Genomic DNA, 23,297 nt, shown 5'->3' with positions numbered 1-23,297 from the left:
CTACCCGCTGCACGACAAGCTGCTGGCCGCGAGTGCGAGGAGGGGACGGCGAATGCTGTCGCCCACGCCGGTGTGGCGTGCAGGACTGACCACCCACAAGAGCCGACATGGCTCTGATACCAAATGTTGGCGGCAACCCTCAATTCTCACTCTAAACTCACTCGTGGCTGGAGGTAGAAGATGATAAACAGTAAAATCACCAAGTGTTCGACACAGGAAAAGTTTTTGGTGCTGCGTAGAAACGTTGCAACATTTTCGGGGTTTACTTGTGTAATATAAAGCAAATTACATGCAAACTGAAAAACAGAAAAAAAAAACGCAAAGACCGGGAGGTGCCGTAGTGGCCTCCGCCATGCGCGCCAGTACTCCATCCAATCGTGGCCAAGAACTCACACACGACGCTCACGCCGTGAACAAGCAGGCTCGCTCATGCAAAAACCGAAAAGAAATGACAAGCTACAGTGACATACATGATTTTGTAGGCGTTGGATAATTCCTCCTAATAGATCTGACCGATCTACCACCGGTCTAGGGCTGACGTGGCGCTGACGTCGATGATGACATCATCGCCGGCGGCGGCTCGGCACACCATGCTCGCCGGCGAACGACGGCGCGACAGCGCAAACGAAGGGCACCAGCGGGTAGAGCGCAACGCGGCGAACTCACCGAAGGCTCAGATGACGACGGACGGCAATAGATGGCAACGGCGGCGAGGTCGAGGCGGCGGAGACCTTCGGGACGACGGCGACGGCGATGATCCGGTGGTCTTCGGTGGAAACGGAGGATGGGACGGGGACGGCGATGACTTGGCGATCCCGACGGCGGCGGCTTGCACGCGGCTAGGGCGCGGCTGGCGGCTGGAGGTGGAAGACGGCCCTGACAGGTGGGCCCCACCTGTTAGTGGGAGAGAGGGGGAGAGAGGGGCGGCTCGGCTTGGTGGGCTGGCTCGGGCCGCACGCGCACAGGCTGAAGGAAGGAAGGGAGAGAGAAGGGAAGGTTTTGGGCCGACTTTCGGCGCAAAGCCAAAAGAAAGATTTTAAACCTTTTTCTTTTTTAAATTATTCATGAAATGCAATTCCATTTATTAAAAAATACTTTCTTGGCTCAAATAAATCCTAGAAAAATCTAGGAACTATAGAATCAAGAGAAGTACTTAATAAAATTTTATCTATCCCACTTTTATATAGGAATTTATTACTTAAAATTAGATCTTTTCTTCTAGGCTTTTAAAATCATTTCTAATAATTCCATTTAAACAACAATTTATAAATTTGGGATTTTTTGGGTCTGACACCCTTGCTTTGTGATTTGCTTGATTGCAATCCCATGGAAGCCTCACTATATTTATTGGGGAATTTTCAGTCTGATTCAAGAACAAATTGTAGTCATCGTATGATTCCCTTTCATGTCCAACGTGGTGTCTTCTTTTGCATGTCTTTGTCCGCAGCGATGTTTTACTCGAGCCAAAGTTGGCCTCTGAGTTCAAGTCCATTACTACAGCATGAACCATAAAGCACACCTTACACTACCTCATGGCATGGCTCCTATATGGTTATCTTCTGCAGCATGGCCTCGACGTGGATAGCACGCACACCGCCGTGACACCTGACTTCCCGAGCCTCCTTTACCTTCACGATATCCCGCAGAGCCTTGCACCATTGGCCAACATCGTGATAACGACCGCCGCTGATGAATTGATGCGTGCTATTGTGCCAAGCTTAGCAGATGAAAATGGCGTATCCATGATCAGGCCAGCTAGGGAGTGATGAGGATGCTAGTTCATGATCTTCCGATAGGTAATGATAACTCTCGATTTGGTGGAAACTTGACACACACGATCCGGCTTCCGATCAACACGATCCGAACCTTGCAATCGCAACACCACATCTCCTCTGGTTATCAACCATTCTGAAACCCGATCGACCTCGTCGAGAAGGCTAATCCCTGCATGCGAATCGAAGAACAAAAGCAAGAACAAGATAGATAGCAACACCGTTGCATATGAATGATTAAACACTTGAATTTGGGGTTCAACAAACCGATCTAGCGGCGAAACTGTAATGGCAGAAATAATCTAAGAAAAACCCGATTGTAAACTATGATGGCTACTGAATAAAAATGATTTAGGACGTCCTAGGGTTGCCCTAGGACGCACACCCACTTGGGCTTAACCTACGACACAATTACAAGGCCCAAGACCCAAATCAGATTCGGATTAGATGAGGTATGTGGCTTGTTTTGCAGATTCCCAACAGCTCGGTGGGAATTTTGATGTGGGACCAACAAGTACTCATGAGCCCTAAAATTCCTATTAGATTAGCGGCTAGATCCGTTTGAAACTGATGCTGTTAGGAGGCCCGAATCCGAATCCAAAACGTGTAGAACTTTATATCTTGTCTTCTATGAACCTAAAGTGATGTGGTGAGATAGAAGTGGACTTGGAGAAGGTCTTGGTTTGGTCCCCAATCAACTTCTTTGATCATCCATGCATTCCTTACGCTATCGCGACCGAGAAAATTACCTTTTCCCGAACGCTAGTGTACTAATCCCCGTCCTAGGAAAAGCCGGGGTACACCGAACAAACATGATACAAAAGGCACATCTTTATTATATCGATAATATTTACATTATTACAAAGGCACTTAAGGCCTGACAATCAAAAATAAACAGCAGCGGACTAGCGGGCCTACGGCTCCATCTTCACAGGCGCTCAACTGGGGTATAAGCCAGGACTCCACCTAAGACTTCTTCTCCAAAGCTTCTCTTACTGAAGGGGGGGGGAAGATTGAGCAAGAATGAGTACAACCACAGTACTCAGCAAGCCACACCGGAGATGCGTAATTAATGCAAGGGAGTACAAGGGGATAATAATAAGGGTTAAGTTTTGCAGTAAACCGCATTTAAAAGTCACTTAGTTGCCCAAAGCCATTTTAAAAAGACGATCCTAGAGCTACACAGTGTTATTAATCAAGGTCGTGAACCCTCACGAACCTGCCTTAACCCAAGGCCTACGATGATTCAGACCGAACTGGCAACCCGACCCTGGGTCCCAGCTCGTCCCAAGCCAACCCAGGCCAACCATTCCACATTTTAGTTGTTAAGCAAATTTTAAGAATTAAAACACTAACTTGGGTACATTGCTAGGCTTGCCCATAACCGAGGGCGCGGCTATTCGAATAGATTATACTCTGATCAGAGGTGTACATCTTTACCCACAAGACACATCTTCCTCATGTGTAACCACGTGCCACATACCACCACGGTATACGGACGGAAGACGTGACATATTTCCCAACCCATCCTAGCCATAAACAAGAGTACCGACCCAACCCCACCTACGGCCGGAACCTCCGGGACAGGTAGGCAGGATTGAGCCCCTAGCAGCAGGACACCAGCCCTGTGCCATGACATCTCGACTACCGGGCCGCAGCTCGTGTAGCCTTCATTTGTCCTAGAGATGTCCATCGACCCCCGACTTCGTCCATCTCCATCCGTGTACTTTTGTTTATAACTAGACTGAGCCACAAACTAAGCCTTACCCACTAGACATGTGAAAGTACGGTAGTGCTTTGCAACAGAGGCCCGAGCTTAATCCTTATAGTGGCCGGGGTGCTACTTCCCACAACTGGCATGCACCCAAACCCCACCGAAAAACAGGTTTTAGGGGCTTTGAAAGAGGAAGAGAGGGGTATGTCCAATTCCACCATAATCCAACAATTCCATAATGTCCAAATGATATGAGATTTCCCAAAGTCTAAAGTTATAAAACCACCTAATGTTGCCTAATTAACCAGCGAAGCATCTACCTAAGTTCATACTAGTGGAACCATAAATAGAGTACCCACTAGTTGGGGTTTTATTTTCCTAGGGTGAACAAGGTAATAATAACAATAGCAATAATAATGTCTTAACAACGATAAATAGGCATGGCTAAATAAAACAGTGATAACGCGGGAATTTAAATAAAGCGGTAATGCATTAATTTAAATCAACATAATTTTATAAACTGGGATTCAATATGCTCAAGGATGATGTGACTTGCCTTGCTCGCTTTCCCAAACGTCGGCTTCAACCTCCACGAAGAGCGGATCTTCCGAAGCTGCAGCGTCTACACGACCAACGGAAAAGAAACGGCTTTTACTCTAATAAACTCCATATAACAAGCAGAAACAAAGCACAAAAATGGGTTCTTGACTTCTTAAGGAAAAATTAGAGACTTGAACGGTCCAATTCCGAGTTCAAATGGCCAAGTTATGGCCATTTGAAGGTTATATGCTCTTTAAATGAATATTTGCGAATTTCTTCATTTAAATTTTAATTTAAAATCGGATTTATTGCGTCAGCCGAGGAGAGGGGCGCGCGGACCGGGTCCATGGGAGTGGGGCCCACGCGGCAGCCTCACGGTCCACGGTGGACCGGGTGCACGCGGCTTACGCCGGCCGGCGCCGTGGGTCCCACGCGTCAGCCGCACCCGAGGGCACGGGCGGCTGACAGCCGGGCCCCACATGGCAGCCGCGGGGCGCGCCCGAAGGCGGCCTCGCCGGCACAGCCGACGGGAGGCGGCGCGCCCGCGCCCCGATGGTCGCCGCCGGCGACCACCGGCGCGGCGGAGCGGCGCCCGAGAGAGGGGAGGGAAGGGGGAAGCGAAACGGCGGTCCACGGCTCACCCCGGGTCGACGGCGACGACGGGAACGGCTACCGGAGCGGAGGAAGGCGGCGGCGCGGCTCGGGTCGACGGGGACGGCGGCGTTCGGGCGGTCGGCGGGCGAAACGGAGGGGTGGACGAGGTCGGCGAGGACGCGGCGAAGCCGAAGGAGGCGACGCCGAGGCGAGAGGCGGTCCGGGGTGACGACGGCGGCGGACCGGAGCTCGGCGGCGACGGCGGAGAGAGAGAGCGACGTCGCGAGCTCAAATCCGGCGAGGAGGAAGGGCGGCGAGAGGCGGAACCGGACGGAGGAGGTGCGGGGAGGGTTTAAATAGAGCCGGGGCGAGAGAGGCTGGCCGGGGAAGGGAGGAAACCAGCGCGGGAGGTCGGCCGCCATCAATGGCGCCGGCGAGATTAGGGGAGCGGTTTCCAACCGAATCCGAGGGAGAGAGGGAGGGAAAAATGGGGGGAAAGAGAGAGGGAATCACGGGGAGTGATTTCCCCCTCTTTATTGCGCGCGGGGACGGCGGGAGGCGGCGGGATTCGCGGCGGCGGCGGCGCTAGGGCACGGGCGAGGCGGCGGGAGCGGCGGGAGGATAGGGATGACAGGTGGGCCCCACCCGTCAGCGAGGGTGGCGGGCGGGCCCGCCCGTCAGCGGCACGCGCGCGGGGAGGAGGCCGATTGGGCCGCGGGGGAGAGGAGAGAGAGGGAGGGAGGTGGGCCGAGCCGGCCCAAGAGGGGAAGGGGGAAAAAAGGACTTTTTAGGGCTTTTCTTTTTATAAAACCATTTTAACTTTGTTTATTTCTTAATAATTATTATTTGTGCTCTGAAAATTCCACTAAAATTTGAGGGCTCCTTTTAGACCAAGGAGAATTTAACAAAAATTCTCCGGGCCACATTCGAATTTTTCTTGTACGTATTTTAATGTTTGCCAATTTCTTTTCGAATTTTAATTAATTCTATTATTCCTTTTAGAAAATGAATTTTATTTCGGAATGAATTTATCAGGACGTGACAAATCCACCCCCCTTACAAGAATCTCATCCCCGAGATTCGAGGAGGCTAGCAAGAAGATAGGTTGGGCGGTCTTCTCTTCTTGTCTGACTTCTTCCGTCGCGTCTTCTATAACGAACTTGCCTAGCAAAACTTCTCCACTCTGGACTGCTTGTCTCGATCTCCTGTTGCAGATGGAATCTTCTGTTCACCCGACTTGTCCCTGGTTGCACCTTTAACTGACTCAGACTAGGCTGTGGTAGTTGAGGATGGGGCTTCAGTCCTAGAACTTCTTATCATTCATATCTTTGGCGTCAACCTCATACAAGTTACCACCTTCATGACATGCGTCGACATCAGCTTTGTCATTACTAGGATACCATGCTTGTCATCATGAGAATACCATGCTTGTCATTTACTTCTAACTTGCCACCAACTGCCTCATATTAGCTTTCCTGGTCTCCGGGTGCAAGCTACTTCTGCTATTCGATGCAAGGGTCGGTAACTTTGCCTTTGAATTATGTTTCTAAGAAGAACCAACTTATCCCACTTGACATGCTTTGACGTCTCCCCAAATGACTTTACTGCTGGACTTGTTATGGTCTGATCGTTATCCTGCCAAATCTGAAGCTTCGTTGTTAGATGCGATTTTAATCTGACCTCCATAGACTATCTTCGAGCATATCACTTGGTTCATAACTGGGAATAGCTCCCACGAACAGACAACTCGGATTCACTTTCTTTACATTCAGTTTACTTTCCACTATTCTCTTCATGTTGTCATCATTTAGCATTCAACGTATTCCTTTGCACCTTCAGCCTCGATGTGTTCTTTCTCGATGGATCGATTGCTAGGAAAGTGCGTTGAATGATACTAGTGCAAGTGCTTTTATTCTAGTAGCATCTGATACAAAGCCCAAGGTTGAACCGAGCTTTAGATTCCACTGTTCAGGTTTTACTTCTTGACTTCTTGGTCATGTCACAAAAGTTTCCATCCTTGTCCCCATAGAAGTACTTCTACCTGTGGTCATCTCTCTTACTCGTGAATTCACCTACTTTAATGACAGGGCAACTGTTGTAGGGTTGTTTGCTATCGGGAGTCTTCCTCGAGTGACACAAATCATGGTTCTCGTTATCCTTTATCAATCACCTTTCGGCCTACATCTTTCCTGCTAGAGAACCTCTTTGCCAACCTCCTTGATCAATCATCTTTCGGGCTATCTCTAACAGGTGGTACTCTTTAAGGTGGGTCGCGGACACTTCTGGTGGCGATGAGATCCTTTGGCTTGCTGCCTTTCAGTGAAACCTTGACGGGGTTCGTCAAAAAGCTGCACTGACTACCTTCAGGGAAATACATTGCTTGCTATCTGTATCTATGCCACTAGGGTTTAATTGCCGATGATCATCTTTAGTGCTTCCTCGAGATGGGGAGCATCCAAATTGTTCTTCTGCCATATCACCTTTGACCCTTTTCTGATACCTGATAGACTAATTACCAACCATCGACTACTATGTCCTCAAATGTTGATGTCTCCTGGATCTTCTTAACTGTTTGTAGGTATATCCGAACTTATCAATGTAGAGGCATGGCGGGTACCCTTATGGGTTTCATCCAACAATCCTTATCTTGATATGTAAAAGGCGTACCCAAACTCTTATCCCCAACTACTGTCTCATTGGCTTTTTAACCCAACACAGTTTAATTGGTTTTCTTTTCCATCAACAGGTTGGTTATTAACTCGAGGTTAGAATATAGTTCCTCTGACACGAGACCCTAGGTCTCCTTTGTCAGTAAACAATTTTACACATGATCACATATCCGCATCTTCCAAAAGAATCCTCTTAGAACTTGTCTGTATTACACATTTCTTCCTTATTACACGAATACAAGGCCCTGCCTTAAACAAAAAGGGAAGGTGCTTAACATCGGTACATTGTATCCTCAACAGGAATCATCCATAAACATAGCAAGCTCACTGTTTATAGACATGAATATATTTATTTATTACATGATTGCTGCAAACTTTTGATTACAGTGATAAGTAGCGAACTGAAAATCACAAACATGGCTACTCATTCTAATTCTGGAGAGATATAGCTGGCATTGTTCTAGTGACTACATCATCCTTGATTGGTTCTGTGATGATGTGATAGGACTGCATATTGCTATCATTCACAGGAGAAGCTTCCTTCTGATTGCTGTTTGAAGCAGATGACAGTCTTCTGCTTGGTATCGCCCTCCTGAGGTTGATTGCCCTTTGCTCGGCCTGGAGTAGGTCGGGGAGAGACACAACTTCTTCCATCGATGACAATTCTTTGCTGAGGCTGTCGGTGCAGAGAATGGTTGGTGCTGAAGGTATTATTGCTATGATTTATTGCAGAGTCAGGTGCAGCAGGAGGAGCATTGGTGCTGTGGATGATATCGTCGATGTTGCTGTTGGAGCTAACTAGCTGATGAGACAATCGTAGGGTTGTTCGTTGGATTTCTGCGGTCTTGGTCAACAACACACTGAGTTGGCAATCCTTGGGCACATGGTTTGTACCTTCGCACAGAAAACATGTGACCTTGCGGGTGGGACACTCCCCTGGTGGATGGTCTTCTTCACAATAAGGGCAGAGTGTGAGACACATGCTAGCAATGTGTCCAATTTCTCCACAACGGGTGCATGCCTTTGATTCCATCTCTTCCTCGCCGACATGTCGGGGAGACTCATCTTCATCATCCGAGGAGACTTGATCTGACCCTTCACTATCAGATACTCTGCCACCATGGCTTAGAAGGTGCTGGGTCAACTGTCGTGCACCTCGAAAGGTATTTCCTCTTTGATGTCTAGGAATAGTTATCCCTGCTGGAGGCCATTCGGTGCTGGTAATAGTCATCTTACGTACTTCTTCTTCAGTTCGCATCGGTGCTTTTCTCTGCTGATTCTTACTCTTCTTGCCTTTGGCTTGCTTAGTACGTGACCCCACGTGGTACGAAAGGCTAGGAGGAAAGCAATTCTCGGGATTCAATGGATTCTCTCCATTGGGCTCTCTACTTTGCACACTAGGCTGCAAGCTTGACTTGGTGCGAGGAGGCTGGTTTAGCGATGTCTGCCCTGCTAAACCAAAGGAAGGGGCTTCTTTGGCATATACCCATGGACAATTCAGGGCATAGTGTCCTCGTTCTCTACAATCGTGACAAAAGGGGACATCCTCTTCTGGCATTGGAAGCTCATTGACCTGGGTGGCAAATGCTCGATCAAACACATACTGATTTTGGTCTTGACTTCCAACCAATGGTAGCTGTGAACTAAGCAGCATGCTTGGAATGGACCAAGGGTGTGCCCTGGTTAACTCTCTTGAGGCCAGTGGTGGATTGAGTTGAAAACTTGAGTTACTTGAGGCATACCCGCTGACATTCTTTCCTTTTTCTCTGTTAAACATCTGTTACAGGGATTGAGGTGAGAGAGGAAACAAGCCAGGAAAGAATAGACCAGAACTAGAGACAGGACCTTAAAGGAACTAACTCTTCTTGCTGATGTGTTGTTTGTTTCACGTATTCTGCAAGTTGATTAAGCAAACAACCTAGCATGGTTACATCACAACCCGCTGATGCAAACCACGCGCTACACACACAAGCAAGGAAACACACGACTAACGACTCTACCCTAGAGGGTGGCTTAGGTTCTGTGACGGGTTCTCAAGATCTTCACTCCTGCTTCACAGCTGGCTTCACTGCTTCCTCCACTTCGCTAGCGGATCCTGCAGTCTTCTGGAGTTTCGGCAGACAATTGACGACATCTTCTTCTTCACAAAGCTGACCAACTAGTACTAGTTGAAATTTGAAGAAGGAAGAAAGAGTAAACATTTTGCAAATAGCACAGGGGAAAGGAGGAAAAAGGAACTTTCGCAAATAGTTTCATTTATAAAATATGTCCTTAGGTTTTATCCACTTGGCTTATCCTACAGTCGAGATGGTTCTGATACCAGCTTGTCGCGACCGAGAAAATTACCTTTTCCCGAACGCTAGTGTACTAATCCCCGTCCCAGGAAAAGCCGGGGTACACCGAACAAACATGATACAAAAGGCACATCTTTATTATATCGATAATATTTACATTATTACAAAGGCACTTAAGGCCTGACAATCAAAAATAAACAGCAGCGGACTAGCGGGCCTACGGCTCCATCTTCACAGGCGCTCAACTGGGGTATAAGCCAGGACTCCACCTAAGACTTCTTCTCCAAAGCTTCTCTTACTGAAGGGGGGGGAAAAGATTGAGCAAGAATGAGTACAACCACAGTACTCAGCAAGCCACACCGGAGATGCGTAATTAATGCAAGGGAGTACAAGGGGATAATAATAAGGGTTAAGTTTTGCAGTAAACCGCATTTAAAAGTCACTTAGTTGCCCAAAGCCATTTTAAAAAGACGATCCTAGAGCTACACAGTGTTATTAATCAAGGTCGTGAACCCTCACGAACCTGCCTTAACCCAAGGCCTACGATGATTCAGACCGAACTGGCAACCCGACCCTGGGTCCCAGCTCGTCCCAAGCCAACCCAGGCCAACCATTCCACATTTTAGTTGTTAAGCAAATTTTAAGAATTAAAACACTAACTTGGGTACATTGCTAGGCTTGCCCATAACCGAGGGCGTGGCTATTCGAATAGATTATACTCTGATCAGAGGTGTACATCTTTACCCACAAGACACATCTTCCTCACGTGTAACCACGTGCCACATACCACCACGGTATACGGACGGAAGACATGACATAATTCCCAACCCATCCTAGCCATAAACAAGAGTACCGACCCAACCCCACCTACGGCCGGAACCTCCGGGACAGGTAGGCAGGATTGAGCCCCTAGCAGCAGGACACCAGCCCTGTGCCATGACATCTCGACTACCGGGCCGCAGCTCGTGTAGCCTTCATTTGTCCTAGAGATGTCCATCGACCCCCGACTTCGTCCATCTCCATCCGTGTACTTTTGTTTATAACCAGACTGAGCCACAAACTAAGCCTTACCCACTAGACATGTGGAAGTACGGTAGTGCTTTGCAACAGAGGCCCGAGCTTAATCCTTATAGTGGCCGGGGTGCTACTTCCCACAACTGGCATGCACCCAAACCCCACCGAAAAACAGGTTTTAGGGGCTTTGAAAGAGGAAGAGAGGGGTATGTCCAATTCCACCATAATCCAACAATTCCATAATGTCCAAATGATATGAGATTTCCCAAAGTCTAAAGTTATAAAACCACCTAATGTTGCCTAATTAACCAGCGAAGCATCTACCTAAGTTCATACTAGTGGAACCATAAATAGAGTACCCACTAGTTGGGGTTTTATTTTCCTAGGGTGAACAAGGTAATAATAACAATAGCAATAATAATGTCTTAACAACGATAAATAGGCATGGCTAAATAAAACAGTGATAACGCGGGAATTTAAATAAAGCGGTAATGCATTAATTTAAATCAACATAATTTTATAAACTGGGATTCAATATGCTCAAGGATGATGTGACTTGCCTTGCTCGCTTTCCCAAACGTCGGCTTCAACCTCCACGAAGAGCGGATCTTCCGAAGCTGCAGCGTCTACACGACCAACGGAAAAGAAACGGCTTTTACTCTAATAAACTCCATATAACAAGCAGAAACAAAGCACAAAAATGGGTTCTTGACTTCTTAAGGAAAAATTAGAGACTTGAACGGTCCAATTCCGAGTTCAAATGGCCAAGTTATGGCCATTTAAAGGTTATATGCTCTTTAAATGAATATTTGCGAATTTCTTCATTTAAATTTTAATTTAAAATCGGATTTATTGCGTCAGCCGAGGGGAGGGGCGCGCGGACCGGGTCCACGGGAGTGGGGCCCACGCGGCAGCCTCACGGTCCACGGTGGACCGGGTGCACGCGGCTTACGCCGGCCGGCGCCGTGGGTCCCACGCGTCAGCCGCACCCGAGGGCACGGGCGGCTGACGGCCGGGCCCCACATGGCAGCCGCGGGGCGCGCCCGAAGGCGGCCTCGCCGGCACAGCCGACGGGAGGCGGCGCGCCCGCGCCCCGATGGTCGCCGCCGGCGACCACCGGCGCGGCGGAGCGGCGCCCGAGAGAGGGGAGGGAAGGGGGAAGCGAAACGGCGGTCCACGGCTCACCCCGGGTCGACGGCGACGACGGGAACGGCTACCGGAGCGGAGGAAGGCGGCGGCGCGGCTCGGGTCGACGGGGACGGCGGCGTTCCGGCGGTCGGCGGGTGAAACGGAGGGGTGGACGAGGTCGGCGAGGACGCGGCGAAGCCGAAGGAGGCGACGCCGAGGCGGGAGGCGGTCCGGGGTGACGACGGCGGCGGACCGGAGCTCGGCGGCGACGGCGGAGAGAGAGAGCGACGTCGCGAGCTCAAATCCGGCGAGGAGGAAGGGCGGCGAGAGGCGGAACCGGACGGAGGAGGTGCGGGGAGGGTTTAAATAGAGCCGGGGCGAGAGAGGCTGGCCGGGGAAGGGAGGAAACCGGCGCGGGAGGTCGGCCGCCATCAATGGCGCCGGCGAGATTAGGGGAGCGGTTTCCAACCGAATCCGAGGGAGAGAGGGAGGGAAAAATGGGGGGAAAGAGAGAGGGAATCACGGGGAGTGATTTCCCCCTCTTTATTGCGCGCGGGGACGGCGGGAGGCGGCGGGATTCGCGGCGGCGGCGGCGCTAGGGCACGGGCGAGGCGGCGGGAGCGGCGGGAGGATAGGGATGACAGGTGGGCCCCACCCGTCAGCGAGGGTGGCGGGCGGGCCCGCCCGTCAGCGGCACGCGCGCGGGGAGGAGGCCGATTGGGCCGCGGGGGAGAGGAGAGAGAGGGAGGGAGGTGGGCCGAGCCGGCCCAAGAGGGGAAGGGGGGAAAAAGGACTTTTTAGGGCTTTTCTTTTTATAAAACCATTTTAACTTTGTTTATTTCTTAATAATTATTATTTGTGCTCTGAAAATTCCACTAAAATTTGAGGGCTCCTTTTAGACCAAGGAGAATTTAACAAAAATTCTCCGGGCCACATTCGAATTTTTCTTGTACGTATTTTAATGTTTGCCAATTTCTTTTCGAATTTTAATTAATTCTATTATTCCTTTTAGAAAATGAATTTTATTTCGGAATGAATTTATCAGGACGTGACATACGCTCGGTCTCTTTTCCTTCACCCAAGTAAGTACCTCTGCAAACGAGAACACACAAAACTCATTGTGTAGCAATGTTTGTTCAAATATATAACAAGTAAATCTAATATAGAACATATGCACCTTTGGTTGATGAATACATAAGGTAGTCATGGTTATATCCGAGCTAGTTGTGTCCTCATTAGGGAGGCTGTCCTAAACGTTCTCGGCCCAATTTGTATGCTTGTCATCCATACACTGCCTATGTAGCAATCCAACACGCACCATCTTGTCAACACCTCCTAAAGCAACCTCAAGGATCCACCCACATTGACCTTCAATTGAATGACATCAATCTATGCGGAAGCACGAAGCCGAGAAATTGCCATGTCGTCTCCACAGCCATCGAACGACCCGAAGGCCACGTCTAGCCATCTCTCTATCGAACGCAGCTCACCGAAACGCCCGTGCCACCATGCCCCAATTGTTCGATTCCACCTGTTGAGACCACCGATCACCTCCAGCTTCAATCAACCTGAGCGTGCGACCACACGTCTTCCTATTGAATCGCCCGCCTGAAGTTTCTGACCCACCGGTTGGATCGCCAATCGCTTCCATCGCATCAACCCGAACACCATGTCTGGTTGTCTCCCTGTTGAAAACAACCACTGAACGGTTCATACCGTCGCCTGAAGTGTCCGATCCACCTGTCAAAATCCGTTGATCACCATCGTGCACCACCATGCACACATGTCCTTCCATGGACATAAACCACGAGCGGTGCAGTGTGGGCTACCCCATCGCGCCTCTATCCATGGACCTCCTGCAGGCTTTGATACCACTTGTTATAAAACTGGCTTCAATAGCACATCGAGAACCAAACGTGGAAGAAACGCCATAGGATATCCAAACATGATAACAACACTGAGGCACGATATTTGTTAACAAGGTTCAGCTGTAGCCTACATCCCTGTGGCACTGATTACGGGTGCTACTCTCCGATCCAGCATATTAGAGCATATCAGAGTTACAACGACTCACGGCCGGACACCGACGATAGCCGCTCCCTCGCTCTATGTTAAGGCCCAGTTCTTTCCCCCAACTTTCCCAACTCACCTCCCTCGCACGCGCACACTTTTCAAACGGCTAAACGGTGTGTTTTTTTGCCAAAAAAAAGTTGCTTTAAAAATTATATTAATCCATTTTTTAAAGTTTTTTATAGTTAATACTTAATTAACCATGCGTTAATCTATCGCTCCATTTTGCGTGTGGAGGGGAGGGGTTCCCAACCCCTCCAAAAGAACACAGCCTAAGTCACCATATGGTTTCAATAGGTTGGCTCCTCTATTTAAGAGAGATCTTATGATAGAGTCCAACTCTTCCTCTATTCCTAACACCTAGTACAACTCCAAGTTCTAAACTGGAACTAACTTTGTAGACATATTTGATGCGAACTATAACATTTATAATTTATAATTTACTATTTTTTATATGTAAACATAATAATAAACACTAAATAATGAAGAATTCACTAGATAAAAAATAGTTTGGCTGTAACTAAAGGACTAAAGAAGCACTAAGTATATGAAAATATGTTATCTCTTGTACTAACGAGCTAAAGAGCAGTTCATGAGTCAGCTCATTAAAGTCACAAGCTAAACGTTTAGCTTGGCTCGATTTATTAAGATTACAGTTCGAGTCAATCCGAACCAAACTCGCTACGAATCAATCACAAGCTTTGAGTTTCTTTTCCACCCCTATACCGTAGTAAAAAAAACCGGACCTACCCAACGGTTGAACCGGAAAACCGGAACCACAAGCTACGAGTTTTTTTTTTCCACCATGCCTATACCTGAGTGAGACACAATTGTAACAATCGGTACTATAAATTCAATGGCCAACCAAATCCTACTTTCGGGTAAATGATTGTCCACGGATGATCATAGCTACCCCAGGGATTTTTCTTAAAACATACTACTCATAATGTCCAAATCAATTAATTAATTAGTAAGATTTCTACTTATGTATAGTATACATACTAGAATATACTACAATTGTCGATGGTAACCTTTGGTCAAATATAACAAAATTAAGTTCCATTCATAAAATTAAAGTAAATCGATCAGTGTCACACACAGACAGGACCGGATGGTTGGTGGTTTTGCAGCTGTGCGCATTAAATGGTCCAGTGCATGCACACAGAAGGCATTATAAATGTAACTTTTATCCCATGATGAAAGCCTTCTCTTCTGCTGGTTCCATCTGGCCCTCCCTTTCAACCTTTTTTCAGAATTTAATTGCAGAGATTTATTTGACTTGGAATGGACTATATATCAGGTTCATCCAATCAGAAAACCGCGGCGGAGCTGCCGACCCGTTCGCTGAAAAAGAACCTTCTTAGAATTAAACTGCCTTTTGCCTTTCATCTCCACACCCTGAATCTCTTGTAAAAGATATAAAATAAAAAGGAATATCAAATTTGTTAAAATGACTTGTTTTTACCAGTACTTACGTGTAGCAAAACTTGAAACATATAGCCAGCCTAGTATATTATTAAGATCATGTGTCAGAAAAGAGCCATTATATTGCCTTCGTTGCTAGAAATTAGGGTTAATTGGATCAATGCCACTAGAAATATGTTATTTTAGATAAATGACAGTACTATTCATGATATCGGCTACATGTCACTCGAATTTATAGAAATTGGGATCATGCCACTCTGTCGTATTTTCCATCAAAACTCTCTGTAAGCCTCAATTGCACGTGGGTAAGAAAGAAGAGGGGGATTGAAGGAAGATGGAACTGACATGTGGGTCCAACGTCTAGGGGTCTGACGGAAAATACGACGGAGTGGCACGGTTCTAATTTCCCAAAATTTCAGTGGCACATAGCTGATATCATGAATAGAAATGTTATTTATCTAAAGTGGTATATTTGTAGTTGCATGGATCCAATTAACCGTAGAAATTATCATTTTCTTTAGAGAAATTATAATATTTATTAATATTAAAGGAAAAGAGCTGAACCTACATCGAATATATGGAAACATAAATAAGCTAGACATGTATATACATGAAATCGCTTTTTTTAATATATCTAGTTCCACACAATTGCGCTGGGAAACCCACTATTTTTTAACTTAAAATCACAAAGAAACCAGAACAGATATACCACTGCGTTGCCACAATAAACAGGAAGATATATAGAGGTGTACGTGCATGCTATCCTCCGTACGCTACTTTCCCGTCATAAAATGATGATTGGTTTATCGAATTAAATTTGAAAATATACTTTTTTTAATATTTTACGTTCATATACATGCATGGAAAATATTTGTACAAATATACCTCCTCCAGACAACGGTGACGCGGGACCGAGGCAGTGCGGCTCTTTCATTCCGCAGGACCGGCGGTCGCGCAGGACGGCCGTGTGGTACCACCTCGCTCCCACATCCCGAGAGAGCGGTAGCGTGGTGGAGGGCAGTACCGCGTGCAACCGGCGCGGTCCCACGCGATGGTGCTGCACGACCGGCTCGGTCCCACGCCGTACGACCGGCTCGGTCCCGTGCAACGGCGCCGCGCGAATGGCTTGGTCCTGCGCAACGGTGCCGCTCGATCACCTCGGAACCACGTGCGACCGCCCTCCACCACGCTGCCTTTCTCCCGGACTGCGGGAGTGAGGCGTTGTCGCACGGCCGTCATGCGCGACCGCTCACTACAAGATATCTTATGATAGATGACGCTTCATTTACGTCACAAACATTGAATTTTTCGTCACGTTTCGTAATCTGTGACGCTCGCGTGACGAAAATTTATTCGTCACCTATCATGCGTCTCTAATGGCATTCTATGACGAAACCTTATTTTTTCGTCATTAATCTAGTGACGATCCTTCTGTCGTCATAACTTTGTGACTCTCACATTCGTCATTATCTAGCCTAAAAAACGTCACAAAATATCAGATGGCCCATTAAAATCCATGTATTGAGCACCCTGTTTATGGGCTTAGCCCAATGGCAAGCCCAACTACATTTTAGCCTGGCCCATCTATGATGTAGCATATTTTCAGCCCAATTTTATTATATCCATTTGCTTTAATATCAAATAATAAATGGGCCAAGTCCATTGCAAAAGCCCATGTAAGCCAAAACATTACACCACACCATTTTCAGCCCATCATATTATATTCATTTATATTAGTATCAAATAACAAGTGGGCTAAGCCCACATAGGCCCAACAATCAACCACAATAACAACAACCCATATAGCACAAAGGTTACAACCCATATAGCAACTGGTTCTTCTGATAATGCACCAGAAGTCTTACAAACCGAAAAAAAACAAAGGTTTCAACAAACTGCATGCACCATCAACAATCACCTACAAGGATATGTTGTATCAAACTAGCAAAGATATCTGATTCTAAGGTTGCCAAATGTTCATAGCATGTATTTCTGAGATATTTCACCACTCCAGATGGCAAAATCTTCAGCTGCCTCCATCCTGTACATTTCTTCTCTTGAAAATCAACCAATGGCATCAATGTATCTTTACCCTTTACAAGATCCTACTCAACAGACATCATTGTAAGTACAGAGAAATGCAGTACTGAAATGCAGTATACAGTAGAGAGAAATCTAATCTAGTTCTCAACAAACTGACATAGTATACAGTAGAGAGAGAAGTACAGAGAAATGCAGTACTGAATGCAGCACTACAGGAAAGAAACTCTTAAGTTAATTAATTTCAGGCTAAGTTAAAACTACTGGTGCAACTGGGTAAATTTGGACCACTCATCCAACCAAGGATTGGAATCAAACCAGCAAGCTAAAGTCTAAAGGGTAGCCTCTGATCAGGATCAGATTCTTCACCAGCTAATTGAAGCAGAAATGCTGAATGCTAAATTGCTTGCTTCTGTAAAGCGCACTGAACTGAACTAAATGAATTACAGTGTGAAAGAAGATACAGTAGAAGTAGCAGATTACTTCTCTGTTTTAGCAGATTAGCTCATGGCAAGATGTTTAGATAATGGAATAGATATCTAGTTTGATTGCCAGATGCAAGTTGATCTCTTTGCCTAGAAATTGAGCATAAACATGCACAGTGCATGATGCACTCACTCTCATTCATCAGTCATCACCTACATGAATGTAATTTTTTTACAGGCGGTTCTTAATAACTACTAATTAAAGTATTGGTGTAAGCATCTAATGTATGCAGACTGCATGCCAATATTCTTAGGGATCACATGAATAAAAAATCATTTTGAGGTAGCAAATGTTTGTGTTCAAGAATAGGAAAAGGTAGTAAGAAGAAGGTGGGAAAATGACACTTATCTTTCTAGTCAATGGGATCTTTGAACGCAGTGGCACACAACCCTCTGTAGCTTGCAATTCATATCTGCAACAGAGCAACTGCAAGCTTGCATCCTTCTCTTTTCATCAGAAACTTACAGCTCCAAATGAATATGCAATGAAACAAGTTCAGAATATTTAGTCTCTACCTATGTAGCGTGGCAAGAAAGCTCTGCTACATAAATTGATTTACTTTCTGTAGGACAGGGGAATAAGACTTAAGTACACATGCCAAGAATTACCATTGCTGAGAGGAGTTGCAACTGTACTTAGATCTAAGTATCATCATACGCAAGTAAATGCATCCAGAACTTGCAGATCGAGGGAACAGTGCTACCGGATGAATCGTAGGATCAACCATCATTCAACAGAGACAGACAGAGATTAAAGCTTACTGTTGTGGCTCGATGATGGCGGATGAGTGCTCGACCCATCGGCGCTCCACGGGAAGCCACTTGAGCACCCTCCTGCCCAGCGGCTCGCCGCGACGCCGCCGCTGATTCACCGATGCGGCAGGGGACTGCGACGCGGACGCACTACCTCCGGACCTCCCTGCTGCCCCCGAAGAGAAGGCCCGACCTCGCCTCCTCCAGCCAGGAGGGCAGGCCGGTGATGCGGCAGATGCGGCGTGGATCGGGGATGTGGCTGCAGCGTTGACGAGGGGGGAGGGTCGCCGCCGCCGGCCGTCGCCGTGCCCGCCGCGCGCCGAGCTCCTCCGTAGGGCGGCGGATCCGGCCCTCCCGAGGACGGCGCCGCCGGATCCGCCGCCGCAGGCCGTCGCCGAGCCCGCCGCCCGCCGCCGTCGGGGAAGGGAGGCCACCGCCGCGCATGGGAGGTCGGGGAACGAAGGCCGCCGCCGGTGCCGAGCGAGTCGCCGCCGAGCCCGCCACGCCGCACAGCTCCCGTCGGTGAGAGAGAGAGAGAGAGAGGAGAGGAGGAAAGAGTGAGAGGCTGAGAGGAGAGGAGAGGATAGGATAGGATAAGGACGGTGGAAGTTAAAATATCAGGAGAGGAGGGGGGAGAGAAGAGGAGAGGAAAAATTTTGAATGGAGGAGGAGGGAAAAAATTTAATTTTAAAATATTAAAATTTCTAATCGAATTTTATCATACTAAATAAACTTATGTGAAAAATTTTTTTTTGTCATTTCGCCATCCGATTTTGATTTAACTATATAAAATTTGAATTTTAAAATATAAGAAAATCTTTCAGGTAGTAAATGATTTCAAATGGAAAAGTTGTTAACAACAAAATTGTATAACTTATCAAGATCTATAACTTTTATTTTCATCATTTTTCTATATGACTTTGTATGCACAGTTTCAATTTGAATTTCATATTATGATAAATTCAAACGACATTTTACAAGTACTAAATGATTTCAACTGAAAATGTTATCAATAACAAAGTTCTATAACTCATCAAGACCTATAACTTTTATTTGGGTCATTCTTTCATCCGACAAAGTGATTTATAACATTATTCACAAAATGTACATATCCCTTATATAGTTTATAAACTATAGGAGAGATATGTAAATTTTGTGAACAATGTTACTATTACTTTGTCGGATGAAGAAATAACCAAAATAAAAGTTATAGATACTGATGAGTTATACAACTTTGATGTTGATGACTTTTTCAGTTGAAATCATTTAGTATTTAAAAATATTGTTTGAAGTTGTCATAATTTGAAATTCAAATTCAAATTATTGAAACAGAGTCATATAGCAAAATTACCAAAACAAAAGTTGTAGATATTGATGATTTATATAACTTTGTTGTTGATGACTTTTTTAGTTGAAATTATTTAATATTTGAAAATGTTATTTGAAGTTGTCATAAGTCAATCAAACTTAGATGGATAAATAACCAAAATAAAATTGGTAGATCTCAATAAATTATATACCTTTGTTTTTGACAATTTTTTTACATAAGTTCAATTAGTATGATAAAATTCGATTTGATGTTTTAATATTTTGAAATTAATTGAGAGGAGGGAGGCAATATGAACTTCTGGTTGGAGGGAGGAGGGGAAGGGGCAGCTTGGCGGCTGGGCCGGCTAGTTCAGTGGCGCGGCCCATGGAGGAGTAGAGGAGGGTTGCACAGCTTGGGCCGAGGTGGGCCGAGGGAGAAAGGAGGGAGAGGGAAGGGAATGGGAGGAGGAAAAAGGCCGAGCGGGCTGGCGGGGATTTGAATCAGACTTTAGTACGGATTTGGCCCAAATGACAAAGGAGGATTGTTTTTAGTTTTTCTTTTTAATAAATTCTGTTAATTGTTTTTTTGCTTAGTAAATATTTCGGTGCTTTGAAAATTCAAGTAAACATCCAGGACATATTTTAAACCGAGGAGAATTTATGAAAAATACTTTGGGTCACAATCAAATTTTTTCTTGCACGTATTTTAGTGTTTGCCATTTACTTTTAGGATTTTAGTTAATTATATTATTCATTTTAGAGAATAATTTTTAATTTGGGTGAATTTATCAGGATGTGACAATTATTTTAGGGCGTTACAAAGGGCAGTTCAAGCATTCATCAATTTTAAAAAGAAAAAAACTTATGATAAACGAACATTGTTAGGAACTTGTGACGTTTGTTGGTTGGTCTCTTATGACAAAATAATAACAGTCACAATACACCATTAGACAAGTTTATGACGATCTGTATTTGATCTTAGTGACGACCACCCCATTTTTGTCACTAACCAGCACCGCCCCATATTAAACGTCATAAAACGAAATGGCATAGTGACGAAAAGCACCATCGTCACAAGGAATTCGTCACAGAAGATCACATTTCTTGTAGTGGCTGGTCACGTGGAATGGGAAAGCGGCACCGCCTCGGTCCCGCGCGTCCCCGTTGTGCGGAGGAGGTATATTTGTGCAAATATTTTCCATGCCTGTATATAAACAAAAAATATTGAAACAAAATTTATATTTTCAAATTTAATTCTTGGTTTATCCCCAGTACGTGCATGATATTTTTTTTAGGTGAGCACATGTATTAAGAAAGTAGATATAAATGATTAAAGAAAAGTTGTGAATTTGTGATTGGTTGAGAAAAAAAGTGAATAAATTAATTGGTAATGGTTGTGATTGGTTGAGAGAAGGCGTGGTAGATGGAGAAATAACTTTATTCTTATTTTAATTATATTTTAAGATGGAGGTAGCAGCATGCTACTGCTGGAGAAGCTTGGAAGCTAGAAATTGGCATATAAGGCCATCACCAATGCGGTGCTTCAGCCCGTCCCCTTAGCGCCGGCTGTCCCCTTTTCCGTCCGCGTCGTTCCCCTTGGACGGAACGCGTCCCTCAGCTAGGGAACGCGTTGCTCGCCGCACCTCGCCAGCTTTTCGTGGGGAGACGCAGCCAGGCGCCACACTGTGCGCGTGTGCAGCTCATGGGCACGGTGTCGTCTCCCCCCCCAAAATTTCCCCTTGCACCCTCGCCTTTCTCGCTCTCCCCTCGGTCTCATCGCGCCGCGCCCACCACTGCCAGGACCGCCACTGTCGGCCTTAGAGAGAGAGAAGACATCGACGACAGTGACAATGGATCCGCGACGGCGACGACCGGATCCGATCGCCGTGCGCCGCGGCAGCCATCGGCCACCAGCCGGCGACGAGCGGAGACGGCTTGAGACGCACGTGCTCGCCGCCTCGCGCACCTTTCCCGGCCTCCTCTGTCGGCGCCTTGCCCACCACCGCCGGCGCCGCGGGAGGCCCAGATCCACGACGGGAGAGAGGGAGAGAGAAGGGCGGCGGTGGATGCCAGCAACGGGAGAGGCGGCCCTCCTCGTCGTCCTCGCCGCCGCTCCCCGGGTCTGACAAGGCTGCCGCGGCCGAGGACCGTGCCATCGCCGAGCACGCCTGGCGTCTCCGACGAGCGGCGGCGCGGCGTGGGATCGGAGGGGGAGCGTGGGATCTGGCGACGGCGGGGAGAGTGGCGAGCGGCGTCGGCGAGAGGGAGAGAGAGAGGCGAGCGGCGGAGGGGAGGAAGCGAGCACGCGTGGAGGCGGAGGGGAGGAGGTGCGCCGGTAAATGAGGAGAAGAGAGAGAGAGAGAGGGAGGAGAGAAGAGAGGGGTTGATGTGACCATGGTTACCACAGATGCAACCATTGCTCACATCATGGATGAACAAGATGACATCAAGGTCAAGGCCTCCAAGTGCTGGAATCCGATCCGGCCACCTGCTGCATTGCTGATTTCAAACAGCCGCCAAATCTCCATACGAGCTCTGTTTTCGGCCCGTGAGTACTTGATGGAAAGCTCTCGGAGTCCTCTTTCCAACGGATACAGCCTCATTGCGAAATTCCATCTTATTGAGCCGCAATTGAAGCAACAAGGTGCTGCGTCACCTATCATGGGCCTTTGGGCTTGTAACTTCGTTTGGGACCCTGGCCCAAGTGGGGCCCATGTGGGGTGCGCCCTAATCTGGTGGAGCACGACCCTAGGATCCTCATGGTCGTTCTCCCACCCCTATAAGTAGCTAGATACCCCTTCAGGGTTGCTTGGGTTTTGATTAATTGTAAGTTTAGCCATTGCTACTTCGCTTGCAGCGCGCGTGTCGGCTATACCGTCCGTCTGCTTGTTCGGAACCCCACTTTATCATGTATCAATTTATCTTTGTGCGTCTTGTCTATCTAGTAATTCAGTTGCTTTATATCTTGTTCTTGCTTGTTCTCGATTGCTTGCAGGAATAAGGTTGATCTGCACCGGCAAGATCAACAACCCACGGAGAGGTGTATCGATCGCTAAGGCGCAACGCAACGTCTTGTACGGTTGTAGTCGGATCGTCAACGTTTCTCCCAAATCGTAGTTATCATCAACTCACCGAAAGATCGGGCCAAACAACTGCCTTGAGTGTCGAGTGGAACTCAGGGTTCATCAGGGGTAGTATAGTAAAATACCTACGTAGGCTTTTTAGGTTAGGGGCACTCGTTAGGCTACTAGGGTATCTTTCATTGTGTGGGGGGTTTCCCAGAGAGTGCCCTCAGTTAGTGAGGGTACTCTTAGAGTGTCCCTGATTGTAGATGCCCTAAGAAAAGGCAAGAAAAAGGATTTGTATCATTAGATGTTACTACCTTTATATTTTAATATATGACGTCGTTGACTTTTTGTCCAACGTTTGACCGTTTGTCTTATTCAAAAAATTTATGTAATTATCATTTATTTTATTGTAACTTGATTCGT

The 23,297-nt window shown here is 46.9% G+C and overlaps 1 long non-coding RNA gene across 1 annotated transcript; it reads right to left on the bottom strand.

Moving 5' to 3' along the window:
- Positions 1–16,922: 16,922 nt before the first annotated feature.
- On the bottom strand, positions 16,923–19,065 carry LOC9271349 (uncharacterized). The gene is made up of 2 exons (XR_001544806.3): positions 18,508–19,065; positions 16,923–18,206 (listed from the first exon to the last, which is right to left on the bottom strand). It is a non-coding gene; the product is annotated as an uncharacterized lncRNA (long non-coding RNA).
- Positions 19,066–23,297: the final 4,232 nt, after the last annotated feature.

The sequence above is a fragment of the Oryza sativa genome, chromosome 3 (assembly GCF_034140825.1).
Source record: "Oryza sativa Japonica Group chromosome 3, ASM3414082v1".
Lineage (NCBI taxonomy): Eukaryota > Viridiplantae > Streptophyta > Magnoliopsida > Poales > Poaceae > Oryza > Oryza sativa.
This window is presented reverse-complemented; position numbering and strand designations above follow the sequence as displayed.